This window comes from Ambystoma mexicanum, chromosome 9 (genome assembly GCF_040938575.1).
Source record: "Ambystoma mexicanum isolate Mex_15411 chromosome 9, UKY_AmexF1_1, whole genome shotgun sequence".
Classification (NCBI taxonomy): Eukaryota; Metazoa; Chordata; class Amphibia; order Caudata; family Ambystomatidae; genus Ambystoma; species Ambystoma mexicanum.
Genome location: NC_090931.1, coordinates 820,771,206 through 820,797,107, shown reverse-complemented (window position 1 = coordinate 820,797,107; position 25,902 = coordinate 820,771,206). Strand labels below are relative to the sequence as shown.

At 45.1% G+C, this 25,902-nt stretch overlaps 1 protein-coding gene across 2 annotated transcripts in view; it reads left to right on the top strand.

Annotated features, from left to right (window-relative positions):
- LOC138488656 (potassium voltage-gated channel subfamily H member 8-like) overlaps positions 1-25,902 on the top strand; it is a 1,777,142-nt gene that overhangs the window by 1,433,003 nt on the left and 318,237 nt on the right. The window lies entirely within an intron of this gene.

The following is a 25,902-nucleotide window of genomic DNA, read 5'->3' as shown; positions in this document are numbered from 1 at the left end:
TGTATTGGGCACAACACTGCACATGCTCAGGCAGCATCAATCATGCTTTGTACAGGACAATGCTGGCCTAAATTGGGAACAGCCAGCATAGACATGTTGCTACAGAGGCATATTTTGGGTACAACCAGCATGACAATGTGTTACATTAGTGACAGTGCTGTCTTACACTGTGGACAAATTGATCATTAAAATGTGTTGTGTTGTAAAATGTTCTTTTCTGCTGTTGGTGACATGGAATTTTCATGTTCTCCTTTAGAACTGATTGTAAACTTATGGCTTTTTGGTCACCTTTTCTGCTGTAAAATGCACCATTTCAACCCCATATTTGAAAAAAAATTCTTGGGGGGGAAACCCCCCCAAACCCTCGCTATAACCTGTATTATAATATTATAACCTCGCTATAATATTTCAGAAAAATATTAACACATGGACACTGAAACAAATCACAAGCAACTAACCCTTTGATCACTGCCCATGACACCAAAAGCTATCTTTGGGACTGCATGGCTATCACTGCCTGTGATGCTATTGTGTCAAAGGTCACACAATATCGCTTTTTAATATACTGCTTTGGGTGAGGTTGTTAACTCTTGGCTCGCCGGCCCACTGGGTGACAAAAAGTTAATGCTTCGGCCCCACATTCAGAAATGTTGGACAAGCCTGGTCTAGGGGCTGTGGTAACAGAGGAAGAAAATGGGAAGGAATTTCTCATAGCTTTTGCCTCCAGACTACTGAAGGAGGCAGAGAAGTCAGATGCTACCATTGAAAAAAAGGCACTGGCGATCAAGTAGGCTGCAGAAAAATGTAGGTATTTCGTCTGGGGCATGAATTTCAAGTTCTGCGCCGATCACAAACCCCTGTTGGAAATAATTACTTGAAAGGGCTTAGATAAAGTGTCAGCCCGTATCTGGAGGTGGGTGTCTCAACTGCAAGAATAAAATTGTACAGTAAAGTATTTACCTGGAGTGAAGAATTTTGCAGCCAACTGTGTGTCAAGGTTGACAACCGTGGTGGAATTAAGCAATGAGGAGAAAGTTCAGGATGTGGTTTTAGCCATAAGCTCTTTGCCAGTGCCACAGGAAAAATGGGACGATGCCATTAGACAGGATACTAGTTTAATCACACTCAAACAAGAATTGGAGGAGGACAATCCTCGCAGAAGAAAAGTTTTTAGAGGAATTAGGAATTTTGCCTTTCTGGGATGTAATAGACGACCTGTGTGTCCAGGGAGGAATGATAATGCGTGGTGACAAAATCATTCTGCCATACAAAATTCATGAGCGACTCATTGGACTTGCGCATGAAGGTGACCGACGGATTTTTAAAACTAAGCAGAGGATAAGAAGTGACTACAAATCGAAAGGACTGTCAGAGATTGTATCCTTTGCGATAAGAGTGACAAAGTGTGTTTGAGTTCTCAGTATCCCATGGTTATTATAGATATTCCAGAACACCCATGGGACAGATTGGGAATGGATGTTTTGGGCCCTGTGGGGAGTAATGGAGTACAACCTTTTAGCCTGGTGGACATTGACTTACTAACTAGGTGGGTTGAAGTTTTGATCAAACCTAACATAACGACAAAAACTGTTATCGAGTTTTTAGAAGAAATTTGTGAGTGGGAAAGATACCCCAGAGTCATCGTGACTGACAATGGGTCACAATTTAGATCAAAGGAAATGGAGGAATACTGACAGAGGAACTCCATTGAACATAGGAAAAGCGCCATATGCCATCCCCAAACCAATGGGGTGGTGGAACGTTTTAATAAGGTGTTGAAAGAAGCCATCAGGGGAGCTTGGGCTAATGGCAGAGACTGGGAGAAAGCGGTGACAGAGGTGATTGTTGCTCACAGGTTTACTCCTCATGGTACAACAGGAGTTTCTCCCTTTGAACTTAGTAGAGGTAGGAAAGCCAATACTAAACTTGTACCACCCTGGATGGGAAAGGACACTGTGATGGGCAGCACGTTGGAGAGTGTTGTTAGTAACATCAGGTGCAGTCAGTTGAGAAACAAAGGAGCACAGCTACCTCCAGCTCTCACAAACTCAGGAGCTCTTTGTCTCGGGAGGATATCTGAGGGGCAACGTGCTCCTCTTGGAAGCAAGACGATACAGAGCAACACAGGTTCGAGCACTGGGGCCGCGCTTAGAAACCTCTGGGTATTAAGCGTGTTATAAATAACCTATCATATCATATCTCAGAGATGTGTGTTATAAGTGGTCCAAGCCCAATGTGGTGAAAGAAGTATTTAAACATGCAGTCAGATTGGATGATGGGAGAGTGTAGAACATGGAGAGAGTGTCTCTGGTGAGGGGAATAGAGAGAAGAGAGAGAATGTTGATGAGGGAAAGGGTGTTGCCGGAAAGTTTCAGAGAGTTACCGGAAAAATGAAGGTGAGGATGTCAGAATCCTGTGGAGGTGATTTTTTCTTGCCTGACCATGCAGCTGGGAATTCTTGTCAGTCAAGGTCAGGGAGATCCTACCGGAGACCTGAACATCTGATGGAATATGTGTAGGAGATGAACCTAGTATGGTCTTTGAAAGAAATCTTTGAAGAGAAGGGGATGTGTAGTATGGCACCTGCTGCTTGTGCCATGTAATCTGCCGGCCCGATCTCACGGCCCCTGTGCTCGAGTTGAGAGGAAGGAGCAAGGACGCAGACAGTGTGGGAGAGAACGGAGCAAAGGGCGAAGGCTTGTGGGGCTCTTTGCATATATAGGTAATACTTTTAGAAAATACCCAAGTTAATCACCACATGGAGCCTCTGTGCTTTCTTTAATCCCCCAATACTACACTTGCGTAGTGGCCATTACATCATTTTGACTAATTCCGTTGTGCTCTATGATGTATAAATCCTCTGCCCTGAGAATTCCAGACCCACAGATGAAATGTATGATTTTGTCTGTAGCTGTTGGAGCCGACATCTTTCTGAGTTTCCTTTTAATTTGCCATTGCCTTTAAAAGCTGTATGCCGCGCGGTAGCCCCTGCAGCGCTGCCATGATTAATCCCTCATTTACGTTCTGCGCAGTCTGTGCACAGAGAATGAAGTTCCGTGTCCGAATATTGCACTCAAGCATAACTTGCAACCCTTCAGGCAGCCCTACGCGCCATAAACTATTCAACACATCTTTGAGCCCTTTCGCAACAGTACAAACATAATTCAGCCAATCAGAAAACACTTTGAACATTTTGCAACGAAAAATAAAATATGAATGTGTCTATCGGCCAGAAATTACTGCTACATTACCATTTAGCAGATGAGGCGTCCTACATTGTGCAAAATGCGGCTGTGTGTCTGGTGGAAAGACTTCCCCAGATCATCAATTGGAGCACGTGACCTGCTACCGTTGAGGCGCAATTGGGGCAGGCGTATTCTTTTCAGACTGCGCCAATTGAACAGAAAGCAGTTAGGAAAATGGCCACTTACCGTGAAATAATGTAATCCTCTAGAAAGAAAACATGAATGTCCTTGTTTCTCTGTGAGACTGGCAATTACGCCTCGGCACAGGATTCCACTGGCAGATAAGGGTGGATCGAAGATATTGATTTTGTAGGGTTTGGCGGTGTTCGAAATCTCCACAACCTTTAAAGCACCGTGGATAGAAACAATTGTTTCATTTTTTATGGCCGTTTTCAGCTGATTCTAGCCATTTTATAATACACTTGTAATTTCCAATTTTCAGCATCCGTTTTTTATGCTGTAACATGTGCCTTTTTCCGAATTCAATTCACTCTTAGATGCACCTATATTGTCTATTTTACACCACTGGAAAGTACTTTAATGGCACAGTCTACAACCTGATTAAAATGGAGAGGAGCTCCAGGGCTGGATATGTCTCCCCCTGGCGCCTGTCAGAGGGAAAGGCAGAAGAGCTCCAGTGCTGGATGAGTCTCCTCCTGGCACCTGTCAGAGGGAAACAGAGAGGAACTTCAGGGCTGGATGAGTCGCCACCTGGAACCGGTCAGAGGGAAAGTGAGTGGAAATCGAGGGCTAGATGAGTCTCTTCCTGGCACCAGTCCGAGTGAAAGTGAGATGAGCTCCAGGGCTGGATGAGTCTCCTACTGGCACCAGTCAGAGGGAAAGTGAGAGGAGCACCAATGCTGGATGAGTCTCCACCTGGCACCGGTCAGAGGGAAGAGAGAGGAGTTGCAGGGCTGGATGAGTCTCCTCCTTGCACCGGTCAGAGGAGATCGAGGGCTGAAAGAGTCTCCTCCTTGCACCGATCAGGGGGAAAGTGAGAGGAGCTGCAGGGCTGGATGAGTCTCTTCCTGGCACCGGTCAGAGGGAAAGTGAGATGAGCTCCAGGGCTGGATGAGTCTCCTCCTGGCACCGGTCAGAGGGAAAGTGAGAGGAGCTCCAGGGCTGGATGAGTCTCCTCCCGGCACCTGTCAGAGGGAAAGGGAGAGGAGCTCCAGAGATGGATGAGTCTCCTCCTGGCACCGGTCAGAGGGAAATTGATAGGAACTCGAGGGCTGGATGAGTTTCCTCCTGGCACCGGTGGGAGGGGATGGGAGAGGAGTTGCAGGGCTGGATGAGTCTCCTCCTGGCACCGGTCAGAGGAAAGAGAGAGGAGGTCCAGGGCTGGATGAGTCTCCTCCTTGCACCAGTGAGGGAAAATGAGAGGAGCTCCAGGGCTGGATGAGTCTCTTCCTGGCACCAGTCAGAGGGAAAGTGAGAGGAGCTCCAGGGCTGGATGAGTCTCTTCCTGGCACCAGTCAGAGGGAAAGTGAGAGGAGCTCCAGGGCTGGATGAGTCCCCTCCTGGCACCAGACAGAGGGAAAATGAGAGGAGCTCCAGGAGGCTGCTTCTTTAGCACAATAATCCAGTTCTTTGGAAGGAGTATAAAGATGTTTGGCTTAATATGCTGGCCTAAGCTGAAACTGGACAGTCAGGCCGTTTAAAGACCACAGCAAGAGCAAACAATGTTCATATGTGGTTTCAGAAGTGGGATATACATGTTTAAAACCAGGTTATTGCCCACAGTACATATAGATGAGAAATTGGGAGTGATCTCACCAGCCACGAAGAACTTCATGATCTTCATAGCAACTCCACCACCTGCGCACGTTTTCCCAGGTTTTCCACTAGCGTGACAAATTAAATCAAGCTTATTAAAGACTCAATTTATTTAATGAGGGTATGCATGCAAACTTATTTATATAAAGCTCGCCTTTTGAGGGTCGTGAAATCAGCTTTTGCACCACAGTAAACTGATATTGTCCCCATGTTATTAATTTGCGCTTTTCTTTGGGATCACAAGAGTACCCAGTCACCTTGTGAATGGTCACATTTTTGGGTGCTTTGCATAATTATTAGCTTCTGCTTTAAGCAAATCCTTGCCTGAAATCTAAAAATTCTCCACTAAAGTTTGGTGGCCTTTAACTATTATTATTATTAGGGTATTTATTGAGCATGGACCTAGCATCGGGAAGCAACAGAGCGCTTTACAATCAAAGGGGAGAGAAGAAGATTAAGGAGCAGAGAAACAAGGGACTGGGGATATAACAACAGCAGAGGGGGGGAAATTGTGAGCAATGGATCTACAAGTAACCAGAGGAGGAAACAGTAGGGATGAGACCACCCAGTCTTAGGTATGGTGGGAAGTGGACAGTGGATGGACCTAGGTATTAGGAAGGAGCCAGCCCTTGAAGAGGCAGGTCTTGAACCTAGTACACATAGTCTAAATGCATTCAATATATTCTGATACAATACATTTATTCCCCAGTTTTGGCTGTCCTTGAATTACCCCCTCCTATATGTAAAATTTCTGCTGGCATGCTTCCACTTATTTCAGGGCTGTCCAACTCTAATCCTGACGGGTTATCAGGATATCCCTGAATCATTCTATGCAAATTTATTTCTTGAATATTATTGAGGGGTATCCTGAAAATATGGCATGTTTCTGGCCCTTGATGCCTGGATTTGGACAATCCTGTCTTGTAACGTGGACGTATGCTCATGCTCTTGCTGTGCCCTTGTCTTGGGAGAATAGCTCAGGGGCAACGCGCTCGCCTTGGAAGCAAGACGACGCGGGGCACCATTCATTTGATCCCGGATCTGTGCTTAGAAACCTCTGGGTATTAAGCATGTTATAAATAACCAATTACGTTACATTATAAATAACCAATTACAAACTGATTGTTTATGCTCTAGTGATTAGGTTGTTGGATGTGGAACAAGGAGACCCGTTTTCTCTTTTGAGTTTAACTACTTGACTACATTTTGTGATCTTGAGCAAACAACTTTAATTTCATATGTCTTGTTTTGCTTATCTGCCAAATTTGTGAGTTCTATATGGAAGCAGCACACCAATAGCATTGCATTGCCTTCCTCCAGGCACCTGGAGGACTTGATCAATTCTGCCATACTTAATTTCATCATCAATTATAGTTATTGGGAAAACTATATTTCAATACACAATTACATCATGCATACAAACATTTAGGGTGAATACAAACCAAACATACAATTCATATAAAAAACAGCAATCATTAAAATAATAAAAATGTTCATTGACAGCCTTTACAATATAATTGTTTTACAAAAATGATTGTTATCAATATTTTATTTATAACTCCCGGATCTTCCATGCTTTACCTATATACAGTGGCAATGGCCAAGCTATTAATGGGGTCTCAACTTTTAGTAAGTCATAAAGCGCTGGGCGGTATTGTGAAAATCTCAAACATTGGCACCACTAGACTTGACCAAAGATGTGAATAGGCAGGGCAGAAAAATAGAAAATGGGACAGGTCTTCAACCTCCGCTTGACACTTTGGACAGCACTGTTATATCGCATGTGCTGCGCGGCTTACCATTACCTCCATGAATAGTAGACAGTTAAATCAAGCTCTAGGCATGGGGCTTCTTTGCGCTATGTGATGGCTCCAGAGCAAATATTCTTGCATAATATATGAAGCAGTAATCATGTATCTACGATTGGTTAGTTTGGCATCCTCTGAGTTTTCACGCTCTTCAGCCACCCTGTACTTTATACAGTGTTCTAAATGCTTACATTCTAAAGAGGTAAGCTCTGCGGATATCCATGATCATGTCAAATTTTTAAAAAACGAATTGAGAAATGACCTAATTATTTTGACCGAAAAACTAAAATAGCTTTTTCGCTATTTTACCTTTTTTATAATGTGGGGGGAGTCCCCCTGCAGCACCCCTTTACTCCCCCTCCCTAACTCATGCCCTTACCCCACCCCCACCTATTATTTATCATACATTTACTAAAATACCTACTATTTCCGGTCCAATAAATTAAGCCATTTCTCATTGGGTTTTTTTGTTTTAGGTTATTTGAATAGATTCGGAGCTCTGTCACGGAATTGTAATAAGAATCTGCATTGATTTTATGGAGCACGTTTTTGATATGTGTCAGCCATTGAATATTTTCAGCTCCTCTTTTTCCGGGCTATGTTCACAATTGGGTATTGTGCAAGGATTGCATGTGGACTAGCCCAAATTCAGAGCCAGTGTAATAGCGATTCAAGAGCCGGCGCCTCTTGGACGAAATTAGGACCAAGCTCTTCATGTGTGGGAAAATTAGAGGCTGACTTTGGTAATCCCAGAAGTCGTTTTTTCGAAAGAAATGTTCTTCCCTTTCCACAACCTGAAAATTGGGAAAGCCCCAAACCGATTCCCAAAAGTTTAATGCACCTTTGGTATGGGTCATATAAATAATTTGGATTGTATTAACTATTTACATTTGTTTAATAAAGCAGAAGATTCCTCCCATGGATCGTCTGATTCTGGTCACCTGTTCTTCACCGCGTGAATCAGGAGTAAGGCAATTCGAAAAATGAGTGCCTAAATGATTTTAGTTTCATACACAGTATGGAGTCGCTATTGCTCCACATTGTTGGACTTGCTATCTTCTTCTTGCCATGCGAGCACGCCGTTCTTGCAGGTTTTACTGAATTCACATGTAGATCTAAGCTGTTCACGTACTGTGCGTCCTCATTGATTAAGATTGGAAGTGCTTTTGGTCTCCGGGTGATTAAAGCAGTGTCGTCAGCGTACGCTAATACTGGTACAGTTCTTACAGCTATTTTTTTAACTTATCGTACTCTCTCCATTTTTTGTGACAGTTACGGATCCGGAACACAATTCGATTCATGCACCATACATAGCATGGATTTTGTCTACAAGCAGAGACTTCCCCTCTGTGGATGGGTGCACTGACAGTGACATAATTATTGTCCTTCAGAGAGATATTTGTACATACCGCTCCCTTTTTTCTTGCCCAAAACAGCCATTTCATCGACACATTTCACCACTATTTTGCCTCTAAAATCGCCTGGCAATGTAATCAAAACGGGTACCTTTCTGTCATTTCGCCAGTAAGTGTCACCTTGACATTCCAAAGGGTCATCATGCATGCCCTGTCCACAGTTTACAGGGCATATCTTTCTCAGGTACGTAAGGTCTTATGTGCAGGTTACAGCCAGGGCCTTGGCGAACTAGACGTTAGAACACTCAGCTGGGAATGTGTGCGGCCTTATGTGATGGGTTCAAGCCTCATCACTGATGCTCACCCTTTACTGTTTTATGTGTTATTCTGGTTGGGCTAATTAGCAAGAGATAAAGTAAGGGCTCCTTATATCAAAACGTTATATGTTAAATGCAGTCCTTCCAGGTATAAACACTTAGTATATAGGAGGTACATACAACCTGATGCCCAGGTGTGGGAAGGACTTTGATAGTCTAGGGGAACTTGATGAGCTTCTAGAATGTCATCCTCAATCTAAACTCATATATTCACCCAGTTCAATACCTCCTGCGTTGGCAATACACACAGGGAAACTAGGGAAGGCACATGTTAAAATCTGTCCCCTTTCTATCATTTATGCTCATTCAAAGTTCATTCCCCACTTGCCACCCAATGCTCTTTTCCTTTGATTGTGTGCAACTCTGCCTCACCTAACAATATAGATAATAATAATTATATGTGTAATTTAAAGAGATTATGAGTACGATGTATTAATTTATAGTACAATCGTCATCAAAAACACAACAACACCTATACTGCATTATATGACAAAATCAATATTGATGGCCTGGCAGCTGTTGTCAGCTTTTTCAGTATACTCAGATTTGTTTTTCACAAGAGGATTGCCCCGATTGGTCCTTGTGCTCGGTTATCGTGTGCGTGTACTTTACCACCTGATCTCCAATGGTGCCCGCGGCGGCAGCCTCTCCAGATACTGCTCTTCATTCTCTCTCTCACAGCAACCATCAATAGTTGACAGGAATCGCTCCCCTAAAAGGACTATTGGGGTCAGAGGAGGCAGCGCCACTTTCCACGTAGCACCCTGTAGTCTGCTGTTCTGATGCAATTTCAATCTACAAGGTGTCATTTTGTGCAAACCTCAATGCAGTACTGTGCCCTTTCCAAGAGAGTGACACATGATTTGTTTTCAGCGGTGACCAGAATTCGATACAATAAGAATTACAATAGCATATGAGAAAGATATCAGCACACAGCTACCCGCCCCCTGCAAGAATGCATCACACCGGCCGAACATGTGTGGCATGGAGAACATAGATATCTCATATGGAATTTACCCTGGATGCCACTTGCAAGATGAATATCTCCCTTTAGAAGCTGGAGTCCTGGGAGAACCCATAGTCACTAAAACAAGATCCATCCAAGATCAAACCTACTCCTTACATCCTGACACAATAATGTGGACATCCAAAACGGGCCGAAATGCACTAAACAACTTTGCTTCACTCCTACTCTGCTCATACAGCAAAGTCATCTGACGTTGCCGTCTCCTCTCATCTTATCTTCCAGGTCCATCTAGCCAAGATCGCCAAAAAGTACTGCACGGCACCCCCTTTAAAGTGCTATAACATACAGCTGCCCAACCAATTGCAGATGCCAAGGAGAATGATCCATCACTCAACACCTTTCCAATTCACATGTGCTCCCACTACATGGGAGACCAAACTTCACAGCAGGTTTCATCACCTAGAGTCACTCCACCTTGATCTAACCGCCTTCACCAACATCACGTGCTTAGAGGTGTCAGGCACTCAGACATAATTAATTCACAATTCAGGCTGGTTATATAACAAAATAAAAAGTTGACAATTGTGAATGAAAGTATTTCTTGCTTCATAACACTTCTCCTTATTCTTGTACCTCTGCAGATCAAGAAAACATGTCAATGTCCTCTTTACCTCTGACCTTTTACTGGGTGATATCACTTTTTTTATATAGTGCGTAAACAGGACCTATCACAACTCTATGCACCGCACCAAAAGGTTTTGCTATTACCTGACTTAATGATACTCAGTTTATCGAGCTCAGTGGAGATAAGTGCAGAATCAGCTCAGCTGGGTTTCGGTGGTAGATTGTATGTGCAGGTCCCTGAAGTGTGTGATTAACTCACTATCCTGAATGCTCATCAACCAGTTGTTCTCTCTGAGCCTGTCTGTCGTGTTCTAGAAGAACCTGGCTAGCAGAACGGCAGTGGTTATGGATCATGCGCAACAGAGCAACACGGGTGGCGGGTGCCCGGGACTATTTTCTCTCCAAGTCGGTTCCCGTCAGTCAGCGGACTGACATTACCATGGGAGCGAGTACCACCTACCCACCCACCTCCCACATTGCAACATTGTGATGGCAAATCCCGACATGTGACAGACTTTGAGGTGTCAGCCCGCAAAGTCGTGATAAATAGTTGCAGGTTTTGTATCGTGGGATTGGAACTGATGCTCATATTTTTTTAGGACATATTAATATGAATTAATACCTAATTGTAAACGAAATTAGCATCCGACTGGAACACTGGGTTAATGAGTGCTCTGTGGAGAAGGCCCCTCCAGCGTCACATTTGGAAGTGGAATTTGGCAGCGTCTCCTGAGAGAGCTCAGAGAAAAACATTGAAAAACAAGCTTTATGTGCCTCCGATAATTGTGCTGCAGGCTGGGGGGGGGGGCAGGAGTTGCTATTTATAGCCTCCCCAGTGGACTTTCCTCCAGGCAGAGCAGACTGCTGCAGAAGCACGGGCTGGCTATATTTAGAAGCCGCGGCTATTCTTGGAAGTGGGGCCTTGATGTGTCTGGCTAAATCGCCAAAAAAAAAAGAAACAGGCCTCAGGAAATGCTGGGCTATGAAGGATTTACAAACATGACATCCCGAAGACTTCAAGGCACTGTACAGTGTGGGGGGCATAGGGCCTGGGATGACCTGATCTCCTCATCGGGAGGAGTAGGAGGAAGGGACGGAAACAGTGGGGTATCCATCATGGCAGAAGTGGGGAGGGCGAACTATGGAGAAAGTCCTGCTTTGTTATGATGGGGGTGTTCGGGCTTTCCCAGTGTGTGGTGAAAGAAAGTAGCCAGGCTTAACTAGCCATCTGCATGGGCTTCCATGCCCACTCTCACAGTGCCACTATAGCGTAGAGCAGTTGCTGCAGGTATACTTGCCAAGTGTAGGGCGGTACTGAACTCAGCGAGTGAGCCTTTCGCCAGGATAGCTCATGGGCAACGTGCTCGCCTTGGTAGCAAGATGACGTGGAGCAACACAGGTTTGATTCCCAGGTCCGCGCTTAGAAACCTCTGGGAGTTAAGTGCGTTATAAATAATCTATCATATCATAACCTGATCTAATCCATTAAGGTTTTGGCTGGTGCTTCCCCTTAGAACTTTTGTCAATTGTCAGTCTTGTGTTTGTCTTCCCCCACTTAAGACATCATAATGCAGAAATCGTTTTACACTAAGTTTAGCACAATACTGTGCCATGGTTGTTTTCAATTGTATTGACAATTTGTTCCTCTAATGCTTAACTCCTAAATATACACAGTGTACTAAATTAATTGCTCTCTCGGAACACCTTCTTGTACCACTGTTTAACCCATACCATTGTATAGGTTTTACTGCATTATGTTTGTGAAGTTATGACTTTATGATTGTATACTACATAACTTAATAAAAATTATTAAAATAAAAAAAAAATGGATGAAGTCATGCATTTCGAGAAAAAGATTTCAGAAAAATTGTGAATCAATGTAGAATCGATACTCCGTTCTGAAGGGCACTCCAATAGACACACCGTTATCATCAGTACACAGTAGCATTTTGTAACACGTGTTGATGCTGGCTGTCCCCAAAGAAAAAACAATCGGCCTCTCAAAAATATATGCCACCATTGCCCCATTTAAAAGCAGGTTCTGCCCAAACCAGAGTATGATGACCCCTTGTCAAGCTATTTGTGTCCTTTGAAAGTAATGTGGCTGGTCTCAACAAATACATGCCAGCATTGCCCATGCAAAACATATTGGCATGCCGTTAGTGCCCAAAGAAAGCCTGTCTCAAGATGATATGCCGGTGCTGCCCACCTTTCATGTTGCTAGTGCCCAGGGTTAAATCCTGCAGTCTGTCTCAGTATAAGCTCATGCTGCCCCCAGTTTTGCATTTTGCCACTCTCAGTGCCCACAAATTGCACCTTTGCCCAGACACAAAGACATTCACACAAACACGAAAGCACACGTTTTTTAAACATACCCTTTTTCTTTGTTAAGAGCTAGCCAGGAATGGGTAATTATTTCACAACTGAAATTGGAAAATCTGAGATCGCCTTAAACTGTCGTACAGTGATAAATTGACGACTTATGCGCACCCCCAAAAGACCTTCAGAGGATCGGGGTGGGCGATTAATGCTTCAAATAATACGTGAAGGGCCTTCCTCAGAGACTGTGTGGGCAGAGAACAGCCACCTGTATGGTGTCTCCTCCAGGATATCACCAAGAAATGTTTTTGTGAACAAGTGTGAAATTAGCAGAAAACAATGCAATGTAAAGCACATTGGGCTGGTGACATTGTCCAAAAACATTATAGGATTTTAGACAAAAGGCACATTTGTAATGGGACCTGCCAGCATGGTAATGCTTGTTTGTGGTGTGGGTGGGATTGCTTTGTCAGTTACTAGTTCATGGTGCATGTCAGTGGGGGCTTGCTATTTGCACAGCGGACTGTGCGGCCTGTCTCTGAGCAGGGGCACGTTTCCCCGTCTCCCATTAGTTCTTTGGGCTCCACAACAAATGCAGCATGCAATATTGAGAGGTCGGCAGGGTGTTCGCAGTCTGGCCCGGCTGCCTCTCATTGTTGCACTGGCAGCGTAGACATACTTACTGACAGGAGAGGAGTCCTCCCCTGTCAGTCAGCGTGTTCATGTTGTGGTGCACAGGAGCAGGCCTTTCGGTCCTCTGTGGCCGTGCAGTACATGTTGAGGGTAAAGTGCATGTATTTTTTAATGAACTGTGTGTATACCTATGTATGTATGTGCGCATGTATGCTGCTTTGTTTGTTTTTATGTATGTGATGCGTGCATACAAGGAGTTTGAATGATGGATGAATCTGTGGGTGAAAAAGGTGTTGTTTGAGAGCGTATGTGTGCATTTGTGAAGAGGGAGCGGGCCACAACATTTAGAGGTGGGGACAGCGGGGCCCATTGAATTCTTTTTGGCTTTACCCTTGATGTACAGAGAAGGTACTTTACTGTGCATCAAGAGTAAAGCAAACATGGTAAGTGTTATTACGTGGCAAGACTGGCCTACACTAGTGGTTCCAGTCTACATATACTTTCTTAATGCAGCATTTTGTACTTGGCATCAAGGTTAAAGCAAACATGATAGTTGTTATAACATAGCGAGTCTGGCCTACATCAGTAGTGTCAGTCTGCCTTTACTTTCTTTATAGGCATGTTCTTTTTTACTTGGCCTTAAGGTTAAAACAAACATGATAAGTGTTATTATATGACTAGACTATTCTACAGTAGCAGTGTCAGTATGCATATGTTTTCTTAATGGGATATAACATTTCGTAGGTGGTGTTAAGGGTAAAACAAACATGATAAGAGTTATTCTGGGGCTAGACTTTGCCTACATTACTAGTGCCAGTCTGTATTCTCTTATTTAATGGGCATGGCATTTTTAACTTGGCATCAAGGGTCAAGCAAACATGATAGTGTTACCACAGAGCTAGACTGGCCAACATTAGTGGTGCGGGTCTGCATATACTTTCATAATGTGCATTTTTTACTTAGCATCAAGGATAAAGCAAACATAAGTATTATTATGTGGCTATACAGGCCTTCATTAGTGGTGCCAGTCTTCCTATACGTTCTTACTGTGGCATAGCATCTCTTACTTGGCATGAAGTGTAAAGCAAACATTATGAGTGTTATTACGTGGCTTGAATGGCATATACTGGAGTCTCCAGTCTAGCCATATATTCTTAATGTATCGTGGCATTTTTGTACCAGGCATCAAGGGGAAAAGCAAACATAAGTGTGATTACTTGGTACACTGGCCTGCCAGTCTTGATGTACTTTCTTTCTGTGGCTTGACATTTTTAATAATACTGGCATACATTAGTGCAGCCTGTATTGACATGTATCTACACAGACAGCATGAAAATGTGTGTTATACTTGCACATGTTTTGGGCAAAGGCATCAATAAAAAAAGATTGGGAAGTGCTCCTTTTACACTGTTGGTGATTTACATCTATTGTGTTTTTTCATTTGATCGCCTAGAAATCTGATTGCAAAATGTGCAGCTTTTTACCCAGTTTTTCACAGAATGTTTTGTAAAATGCACCTTTTGAACCTATATTTTAAAAAGGTTCTCGGGCGAGAACCAACCCCTTTGCTTGTTGTCTGACTGTGGTTCCCTCACTGCACTTGTTCGCTCCAGCGTATTCGGCACAAACATGTGCACCCTCCACTTCAAAAAATTCACCTGCCGCCACCGGTGCATGTCCATTTGAACATAATCCCATCTAGGATTGAGTGACACTACATTTTGGAGTCTTTGAGATGTCAGTGGAAGTCAGAAGGGAGGTCCCGGGCAGTTAAGCAGAAAGAGTGGGCTGTGAATTTGTGCCATGGCCTAGTGTCACTTGACATATCATCACATAGACACACAACACATAACATGGCATAAAAAGGCAGAAAAGATGGAGAAAGACTGTTTTGCATGGAAATAAATAAATAAATGTGACCAACTGTAGAGTTTCCAAAGTGAAAAAGATTTTTGCCAGTTTTTGTGTGACTTGTTGGGCAAGACATAATAACAATAACTACCTCAAAATCTTTATACATTCCACCCTAACCGACAACACATCTTGACACACAATTCCAGCAGGGAAACTATACAGATTAAACAATGGAATGTACACCAGCTAAAGACATGTGTCTACACTAAATTTCAATATGCGCCAAACTAAGTCACCACAGATAGACCAACACAACTCCCCACACTCCTTAAAAACTACCCTGACAGACACCACACTCTATTACAGAAACAATTCACATTAGCATCTGGGTGTGTACATTAAACAGTACGCTACGCAGCTCACAAAATATCTAAAACGCACACACCACAGAAAACCCTAGCTTTTCAGATTCGCACAATTCAGCATTGCAACAAAGCAACCTTGCCCTGCTCCCTCTACTTCTGTTTTAGGCAGCCTCCCCACCTCTTGCAGAACATGAAGCTCCAAGAACTTGTGGAAATGCAGCAGGTGTGCTATACAGACTCACAAAATAGCATGAAAGTGCATACCAAATGGTTCCACTGATTCTCCTGTGGGGGTAGTACTTTGGGAGGCGCAAGGATTCTATCTGTGTGCACTGCTGAAATTTCACTACAGTGTTTACCACATTGTTTACCCATTTCCTTTTCCCTGCAAATGCGGGGGAGTAATAATGGCATCAGGTATTTGAGCAACAATAGACCATAGATGTGTCCAGGGAGGGGTCAGGGGTGGCACGTGCTCCCCCTGTAATCTGATTGGCCACCCCAGGTGCCACCCCATTATCTCAAACTATGACCAGAGAGAGAGAGAGAGAGCGAGCGCGCGTGTGTGTGCGTGTGCGCGCTCATACTTCATGCCACCCATGCATATGTCAGTGTCCCACTTGGGCCACCCCAGTCAACAGAGTCAGGAATTGCCACTGCAATAGACACGTTAAAGTGATATGGTAGGCCTCGTCTCTTAAGAATCCCAAAGTACTCCCTGCTGAAATTGAAGTGCTTCGTCGTGAAAGACCGTCCTTGTTTATACGTTCCAAGCATGACAGTTGTGGGGCAGTGTTATGGAGCTGTTTGTGGAGGGCGCAAGTCAGATTGAATGCATACCCTTTTTCTGCATTAGCTTACAAATCTGTCATTAAAAGGAATATGCGCCAAAAATGTATGCTGAAAAGCGCTATGCAAGTTTAGCCCTAGTACTGGCCCTTGGGTAAACATGAGCGGGGCACAGGAGATGCCACCTTTTTTCTTACCTCTCACCGACAGGCAGCTACCTAGTTACCTGGACCTCAGGGTTGTTCGGGCATAATGATTCAGCTTACTCCTGTTTCTGAGGGCAGGGTAAGGAGCCCAGAGGGAAATGTCATTTTCAAACCGCCCTCCCACAGTCATGTAATGTATCGTAGACCCTCCATCTTGGTGGTTTCACTGCTCATGGTCCTGCAAGAAAAGGGGGCCGAGTTTGATAGTGGGAATGGATAGAGGGAAAGGCAGATGCAAATCACGTGGTCTTCATGCTTGCAGACCAGGCGTGCCAGAGTCTTGAGCCTTGGTGAGATTCTATGTGGTTAGTGGCAGAGGCGCTTGGCTCTGTGTTTCATCCAGAGGAGAAACCCCAAGATTGATAAGTTGAAGACAATGCTGCAAGATCCCGGTTAGCTGCAGTTTTCGGGTGTGGGGGGAAGTTGAAAGGGCCAGGGAACTGAGCAGTGTGGATTGCTCCATACGTGCGTGCGTGTGTGTGTGTGTGTGAGGACGGGGGGAGGAGCAGTTTGCTTTCTAGTGCAGGGGTTAATTCAGTGTGTAAGTGGAAAGGAGATGAAGACATGAGTCTGATGGTGGTGAAATGGGTTGGGGACGTTTTGGTCCAAGGTTATTGATCAGGTGTCTTGTCTTGGCTTCCTTCCTCCTACTCCTCCCAATGAGGGCTTGTTGCATCGTGTTTTTGTTTAGATCCCTGAGGTAAACTGATCCACATGAGTCAAATCTCCCATGTTCCTTGACTCATGCAATGTGATCGTCCATGTTGCCTGTTCTGACCCGAATTAGTCTGCTGCATTCTGTGCAATAACTCAGGATATCAAGGCAGAGGAAGGTTCTGTCTGGTCAATGTTACCAAGAATGGACGGCTGTTGGTTGAGGTTGGCCCGATAGTGCTTAGGTTCAGTTCAGACTTTACTGGTGTCCTTGCGGTGTCAGCTGACTAGCCAAGAAAGGGAACATCTGTATGTGTCTCAGGGAGAATCTCCTAAACAGGCTATTGTGGGTGCACCCTCCTACTGGGCTATTCAAGGAACAAGGCCCACCACCCACTCTGTCCTCAGTCAAAGCTTCCACCACTTCAACCACACAGGCCTGTCATTTGTTCATCCTTTAAGAGACTCTGGGATCATCCTCTGGATTAGAGGCTCAGAGACCCTCCCAACCTGCTAGAGGGTACAGGATGCAACCGAAACTGACAACCTCAAAATAACGTGAAAAATGTCTGCATGTGCCATCGCAACCCTATATCCATGGGGTTCAAAAGGGACAGGGCTCAAAAACCAAAGAACCGGCACAGCCACGTTTCCAAGCTAAGTCAAGTTGGCCACATGTCCGTCCCTTGAGACGTTAGTCTTAGTCAGGGTCTTCGGTTGCCTCACAGCAGTCATTCTCCTTTTCTAAAGTTGCCCCGATGAAAGGTTTTATCCAATATTTAAACAAATGTAATGCCACCTTTGGGTCTGACAGCCACTCTCTTAATGTCATTGTTTTAAAGACATTCAAGTACACGAACCTTGTTCGGCATTCTTTGTGGCTTGCAGGTGCCTCTTTGTGGCTATCAGGAGCTAGAGAAATGCTCTGACCGGCACCGTGGAATTGTCATAAAGAAGCGCGATGAGCTGCATCTCGCAGCGGCCCCCTTTTAGTTGTTCTCTGCTTGTAACCACTTAGAGAGGGCCCATTCCCGTATGACTTACATGTATAACTTCTGGCAGATGTGCTCTAAAGAAAGGTGACATTTTGGTAAAGATAAACGTGGTCCGTAGAGATAACCGTAGATTGAAGTAATTGGATTCTTGAAGGGGAATTTACAATAGCATACTGTAGCGGACTGAAAACCATATAAGACACGTGGATAGTTTTGAAATTGCTAATGTTGTTTCAAATGTAAACTGCATAATCTCTGCTGACATTTGATTCTGTTTTGCTTAAGCAGGCTATTACGAAATGCTGTATGTTGGTTGAAGTGATTACATCACTACGACTGCGGTGTTAGGCCATCGTAAGTCTTGATTATCCCACAGAATCCGGCAGAGATAGCAGCCCTAACTGTGTGCCGAAAATAGGAAGGTTATTAGGACAACATTCCATCTGCTTAATATTACGTTTATTAGCCTTTCCTGCCAGGCTGAGACCCATTCTTATCATTGAAGGCATGAAACATTATATATAGTTGGTAACATTGCCCCAAGTGACCCAGTACCTAGTCATTGTTATCTCCTTTGTAGGAAATCCTTGTCAAATTCAGAGCACATTTATAACTATTTAAACATAACAACCACGTAATGGAGAGTCTATATAAATGCACTGAATGTGAGAAGCCTTCAAGCAAAGGAACTGTCATGATGCCTGCCCCCGGAAGACCAGACCAGGCCCAGCAGCCCCGGAAGCAGGCATCATGCCACTTGGAGCATGCCCAAAAGCCCCCGTTAGGGGCTGTTTGGGTGCAGTCCTGGCGCATATGGCGCCAGGCTCATAAAGATAAAGTCAGTCCTGGCGCCATGGGCGCCAGGCTCATTATTGATAACTTACCTGAAGCAGACCATGCTGCATACTCACCTGAGGCAGACCATGCTGCATGAAGACTCAAGCCAAATGAGGCTTAAGAGGGACTATTTTACTGAAGGGACTATTTTGTTACTTGGGTGGGGCTGTGGAAGAATACTTACCTGGATCTTCTTCCAAGGCTATTTAAACCACGCCCGGACAGCCACACGTGCTTCGCGTTATTCTGCTTGCTGCAGCGTAACGCTCACCGTGTTCTCAGCAGCTCCAGTCTTCAGCCACGCCCGCTTCAGTCCTGGGACTCCTGAAACAAGAAGAAAAGAAGGATAAAGGTTAGAACAGGAGTTTTAACTTTAATCCTTACCTGAATCCTGATCCATTTCGCCACAGAGCTGAAAGACAGAAGTCTTTGAAGCATCGCTTCGCATTCCTACGGTGCCGCGCTGAACTCACCTGCTTGGCGGTACTTCAGCATTCCATCACGCTCTCTCCATCTCGCAGCCGCCCTCCGACACCTAAGGAGACAAAGACAGCAAGGTGAGCAAGGGGACCCTCTAAAGACAATACAAGTTACCCCCCACAAAACTTACCTCATTTACCACGGGGGTCTCACCTCATCTCGGGTCGGCACAGTCAACTCTGCTTCATCGCCGTACCCCGGCCCCTAAGGGGAAAACCACAATAGACTTACCTGAATCTTACCAATTGCCATTTGGAAATCTTCGAGTGGATAATTTGGCAACCTGCAAGGAATAGGACAAAGTGAAGATCAGACATTTGAACTCTTATGAACAATTGGACTTTAGAGTCAATACTGGAACTCACCAATTCCTCTACGCCAGTGAAGTAACTGATCATCAACGCGCCCCTGCGGTCGACACAGGATGGAGAGCTCATCCTTCCAAACCATCAGGTGAGACTAAGGAGGGGACATCAAGAGTGATCTGTGGGAAGACAACGGGAGTGGGGAAGGTGGGTTGACACTCAATTCCACGGGTGGTTAATTCCTCTTCTCCTTTGCAGAAGAATATTCTTGCGAGCCAGACAAACTAGGCTGAGCGGGCCAGTCCAGTCAGTCATCTCGACGCTACACGTCACGCTGGTGGAAACAACAACGGCCCAGTTCCGGTCGACGCCCCCGTGGGAACCAGGTGAGCGTAACAGAACGCAAAGCCTACCCACAAATACCCACCTGGGCGTCATGGAGACCTCGGAAACTGATCAGTTGGCCCAATTATTAGGGGAATTAAGGGCAGAAGTGCATTCCGCCCGCCAAGAAACCAATGCCCTCAGGAGGGAACTGATAGTGTCAAAAGAACGAACTGATGAGTTGGCCAGACAACTATTACAGAGCCAGGCTGGACAAACACCTCTACCAGGACTTGGGGCAAGTCCAGCTCCTGTACCATCGAGTAACCCGGTGCAGATAAATTTACCTGGAGCCGTTCCTTTGGCTCCGCCTGAACGCTTTGCCGGAGACCCAAAAGGGTTTGCAACATTCATGAATCAATGCCGCTTGCACTTTTTATGTAGACCTGGAGCTTTCCCAAACCATCAGGCCAAGGTAGCCTTTGTACTGTCATATCTCAGTGGCAGTGCGGCAGATTGGTCCATTCCACTAGTTAACCAGGATGACCCGATTCTTCGAGATTTCCAGGGTTTTCGAACAAGCATGGAAAGACTATTCGCCCGACACTCCTGAGGACAGGCTTTGGACAACGAACTTTTATGCCTACGTCAAGGTAACCAGGATCTTTTATCTTACATTACAACTTTCAATAGATTAGTAGTGGAAACCGAATGGCCTGAAGCCAAGCGAATCACATTATTCCATCGAGGACTTCAGGGAGAACTCAAAGATGTTTTGGCCCAAATCGTGAACCCGCCTCAAGACTGTGCTGAATATATAGATCTAGTGGTCCAGCTCGATCACAGACTTCAAACCAGGAAGGCTGACCGAACCAAGTTTGAGAACAGGGTGTTGGTTAAAACCCACGTAAGCTCCAAGGGAGTAGATGTCTCAGAACCTATGCAAATCGGGGGGGTTAAAGGACCCTTAACCCAGAAGGAAAGAAATAGAAGACGGCAACTGCAATTATGTTTATATTGCGGAACTACTGGTCATTTTCTTCGGAACTGCCCTGTAAAACCACCCAAGAAAGTTATAGGAGCAGCAGACGAAAACCATGTGAAATCTGACTCGGGAAACGACCACGCCCGGCAAGCGTAGAGGTCCGCTTGGAGGGTGACGAATGGAAGACTGCTTTTCGCACCAAGTACGGACTATTTGAGTACCAGGTGATGCCCTTCGGACTATGCAATGCACCAGCAGCCTTCCAGTTCTTCATGAACGATGTCCTCCGAGAGCTTATCGACATTTGTGTGGTCGTTTACATCGACGACATCTTAGTATACTCTTTATCAGAATATGAGCATGTAAAACACGTCCGAGCAGTCCTAGAGAAGTTACGCCAGCATAAATTATATGCTAAACTGGAAAAGTGCATCTTCCACACTACGGAAGTGGAATTCCTTGGATTTATTCTGACCCCGAGAGGAATCCGGATGGATACACGAAAAGTGGATGCCATTCTTAATTGGCCTTCACCAAGTTCAATCAAAGGAGTTCAAAGCATGCTTGGCTTTGCCAATTTCTACCGCAGGTTTATCCCGGACTTCTCGCACATTGTACATCCCATTACAACGCTATTGTGAAAAAACAAATGCTTTGTGTGGACAGAGGAAGCCGAGAATGCCTTCCAAGAGTTAAAAGCTAAATTCATATCTGCTCCCATATTAAGACAACCGCGCCCCGAGCTTCCCTACATAGTGGAAACAGATGCATCCAGTTCAGCCATGGGAGCAGTCCTTTCCCAAAAGGATCCCGAAACTAACAAGCTTCACCCAGTGCCGTTTTGGTCAAGAAAATTTTCAGCCCCGAATTAAACTATGCCATAACCGACAAGGAGCTGCTGCCCATCAAGTCTGCCTTCAAGGCTTGGTGGCACTATCTACTGGGTGCCAGACATACCATCACGGTCATCACTGATCACCGCAACATACAATACCTAAAGACAGCCAAAGCCCAATCTTCGCGCCAACTCCGTTGGGCATTGTTCTTCGCCGAGTTTGATTTTGTAATAACCTATCGACCAGGTTGTAAGAATGGTAAAGCAGACGCCTTGTCCCGGATTGGAATGGGAGAAGCAGAAATAACTTTAGAACCCGTACCCATAATTCCGGAACAGAGAATCCTTGGCCTGACATCCATACAGACACTGGAGGACATTCAAAACAAGATCCACCAACTCTTTGATTCTGTTGCCCTACAGGACTGGGCAAAGAAAGGTCCAGAGTACTCTGTCATCGATGATTTACCTTATTACCAAGGCCGGCTATTTTTACCGCAAAAAGAACTACAGGAACTTGTCATTTCCCATTACCATGACACCTTAATAGAAGGGCATCCGGGTATTGCAAAAACCGAAGCTAAAATTAGGAAGCAATTTTGGTGGCCCACCTGGCGAAAGGATGTCAAGTCATTTGTCATATCTTGTGGCATTTGCGCACAAAATAAAGGGCAAAAGAAAAAACCTGCTGGATTATTGCAACCATTAGACATACCACCTACCCCTTGGCATACCTTGTCATTAGACTTTATCACGGATTTACCCCCGTACCAAGGTTACAATACCATTCTAGTTATTGTAGATCTTGTTTCTAAAATGGCCCACTTCATTCCTTTAAAAGGGATACCTTCAGCTTCAATCCTGGCCAAGGAATTCCTTGAAAATGTTGTCCGCCTGCATGGCTTTCCTTCAGTGTTAATTTCAGATCGGGGCAGTCAATTCATTTCACATTTTTGGAGGAAATGCTGCCAACTGCACAAATTGATGTTAGGCTTTCGACCAGTCACCACCCTCAGACCGACGGTCAAACGGAGAGGACCAACCAGACTCTTGAACAGTACCTCCGTTGTATGCTACATCAGTCTGAGGGGAATTGGAAAGACATTCTGTGGATCGCAGAGTATGCGTACAATAATTCCGTACACTCAGGAACTGGACAAAGTCCTTTTTTTACCATTTATGGGCACCATCCTCGAACCTCGGATTTGGACTCACCGCAGCATTTAAAGATGCCCGCAGTGGACCATCTCCACGCTGTTATTACACAAGCCTTTAAAGAAGCAACCATCCATTTGCAAAAGGCTAAGGAAAAATACAAAAAAGATGCAGATCAGCACAGAAGTGAAGCTCCTCAATACCAAATAGGGGACCAAGTATGGTTAGCCACTAAGCACTTACCACTCAAGGGGACTCGGACCTTTAACCCCAGGTATTTGGGACCTTTTTCTGTCAAGGCAATTATTAACCCAGTGGCCGTCAAGTTGGACCTACCTGCTCATATGCGAATCCATCCCGTCTTCCACGTGTCTCTTTTGAAGCCAGTGCAACCAGGAACTAGGGTAACCACTCCACCTGAACCCATCCTCATAGACGGGGAGCCCGAGTTCGAAGTCAAGAATATTTTGGACTCAAAAAGAGGGAGATCAAAACTCTTTTACCTAATTGACTGGAAAGGTTATGGTCCGCAGGAAAGGTCTTGGGAACCTAGTGACCACGTGCATGCACCTCGTTTAGTGAAGAGGTTCCATCAGGATTTTCCAGACAAACCACGGCCAAGGGGGAGAACGACTTTAGGAGGGACCTTGAGGGGGAGTGCTGTCATGATGCCTGCCCCCGGAAGACCAGACCAGGCCCAGCAGCCCCGGAAGCAGGCATCATGCCACTTGGAGCATGCCCAAAAGCCCCAGTTAGGGGCTGTTTGGGTGCAGTCCTGGCGCCTATGGCGCCAGGCTCATAAAGATAAAGTCAGTCCTGGCGCCATGGGCGCCAGGCTCATTATTGATAACTTACCTGAAGCAGACCATGCTGCATACTCACCTGAGGCAGACCATGCTGCATGAAGACTCAAGCCAAATGAGGCTTAGGAAGGACTATTTTACTGAAGGGCCTATTTTGTTACTTGGGTGGGGCTGCGAAAGAATACTTACCTGGATCTTCGTCCAAGGCTATTTAAACCACACCCGGACAGCCACACGTGCTTCGCGTTATTCTGCTTGCTGCAGCGTAACGCTCACCGTGTTCTCAGCAGCTCCAGTCTTCAGCCACGCCCGCTTCAGTCCTGGGACTCCTGAAACAAGAAGAAAAGAAGGATAAAGGTTAGATCAGGAGTTTTAACTTTAATCCTTACCTGAATCCTGATCCATTTCGCCACGGAGCTGAAAGACAGAAGTCTTTGAAGCATCACTTCGCATTTCTACGGCGCCGCGCTGAACTCACCTGCTTGGCGGTACTTCAGCATTCCATTACGCTCTCTCCATCTCGCGGCCGCCATCCGACACCTAAGGAGACAAAGACAGCAAGGTGAGCAAGGGGACCCTCTAAAGACAATACAAGTTACCCCCCACAAAGCTTACCTGATTTACCACGGGGTTCTCACCTCATCTCGGGTCGGCACAGTCAACTCTGCTTCATCACCGTACCCCGGCCCCTAAGGGGAAAACCACAATAGACTTACCTGAATCTTACCAATTGCCATTTGGAAATCTTCGAGTGGATAATTCAGCAACCTGCAAGGAATCGGACAGAGTGAAGATCAGACATTTGAACTCTTATGAACAATTGGACTTTAGAGTCAATACTGGAACTCACCAATTCCTCTACGCCAGTGAAGTAACTGATCATCAACGCGCCCCTGCGGTCGACGCAGGATGGAGAGCTCATCCTTCCAAACCATCAAGTGAGACTAAGGAGGGGACATCAAGAGTGATCTGTGGGAAGACAACGGGAGTGGGGAAGGTGGGTTGACACTCAATTCCACGGGTGGTTAATTCCTCTTCTCCTTTGCAGAAGAATAGTCTTGCGAGCCAGACAAACTAGGCTGAGCGGGCCAGTCCAGTCAGTCATCTCGGCGCTACACGTCACGCTGGTGGAAACAACAGCGGCCCAGTTCCAGTCGACGCTCCCGTGGGAACCAGGTGAGCGTAACAGGAACAGCCTAATGGTTCATCAGAGAAGTCCCACTGGTGAGAAACCACATACATGCTCTGAATGCAAGAAGCCTTCAAGCAAAGGAACAGCCTAATGGTTCATCAGAGAAGTCCCACTGGTGAGAAACTACATAAATGTTCTGAATGAGAGAAGCCTTCAAGCAAAGGAACAGCCTAATGGTTCATCAGAGAGGTCCCACTGGTGAGAATCCACATAAATGTTCTGAATGCAAGAAGCCTTCAAGCAAAGGAACAGCCTAATGGTTCATCAGAGAAGTCCCACTGGTGAGAATCCACATAAATGTTCTGAATGCAAGAAGCCTTCAAGCAAAGAAACAGCCTAATGGTTCATCAGAGAAGTCCCACTGGTGAGAATCCACATAAATGTTCTGAATGGGAAAGTCTTTCAAGCCAGCATGTGATCTGTTTCAATATAGAAGAACTCACACTGGTGAGAAACCATATACATAATCTGAATGTGGCAAAGCTTTTAAGGAACAGGGCACTATACTGCTTCCTCAGAGAACTCCTACTCTCAAGAAAATGTATAAATGTTCTGAGTGTGACAAGGCCTTTAATCAAAAGGTTTGTCTAGTTCTACGCCACAAAATTCATACTCATGAGGAACCACCTGAATGTTCTTAAGGTGAGAATGTGTTCAAGCAAAAGCGTGATCTATTGCAGCAAGTGAGAAATCGCACTGGTGAGGAACCATATGGATGTTCTGAGTGTAAAAAGGCGTTCAAGCAAAATTGTTTGTTTGAATGCATTCAATACAAATATTTGCAAAAATAATAGAAATGAAAAAAGGAATTAATTTTACCACAGACATTTTATGCATGACCTCTAAAAGGGGAGCATGAACTGGATTAGCAGATATTTTCTTTTAAAACATACTCCTCCCAAACACAGAAAGCTAGCTAATGGTGCATTCAGTAGCTTTTGAGAATCTTATCTCAAATAGTGGTACATCTATCAGCCAATTAAAGAGTGTATTAGACATAACTAAGACAAAAAGGAGTA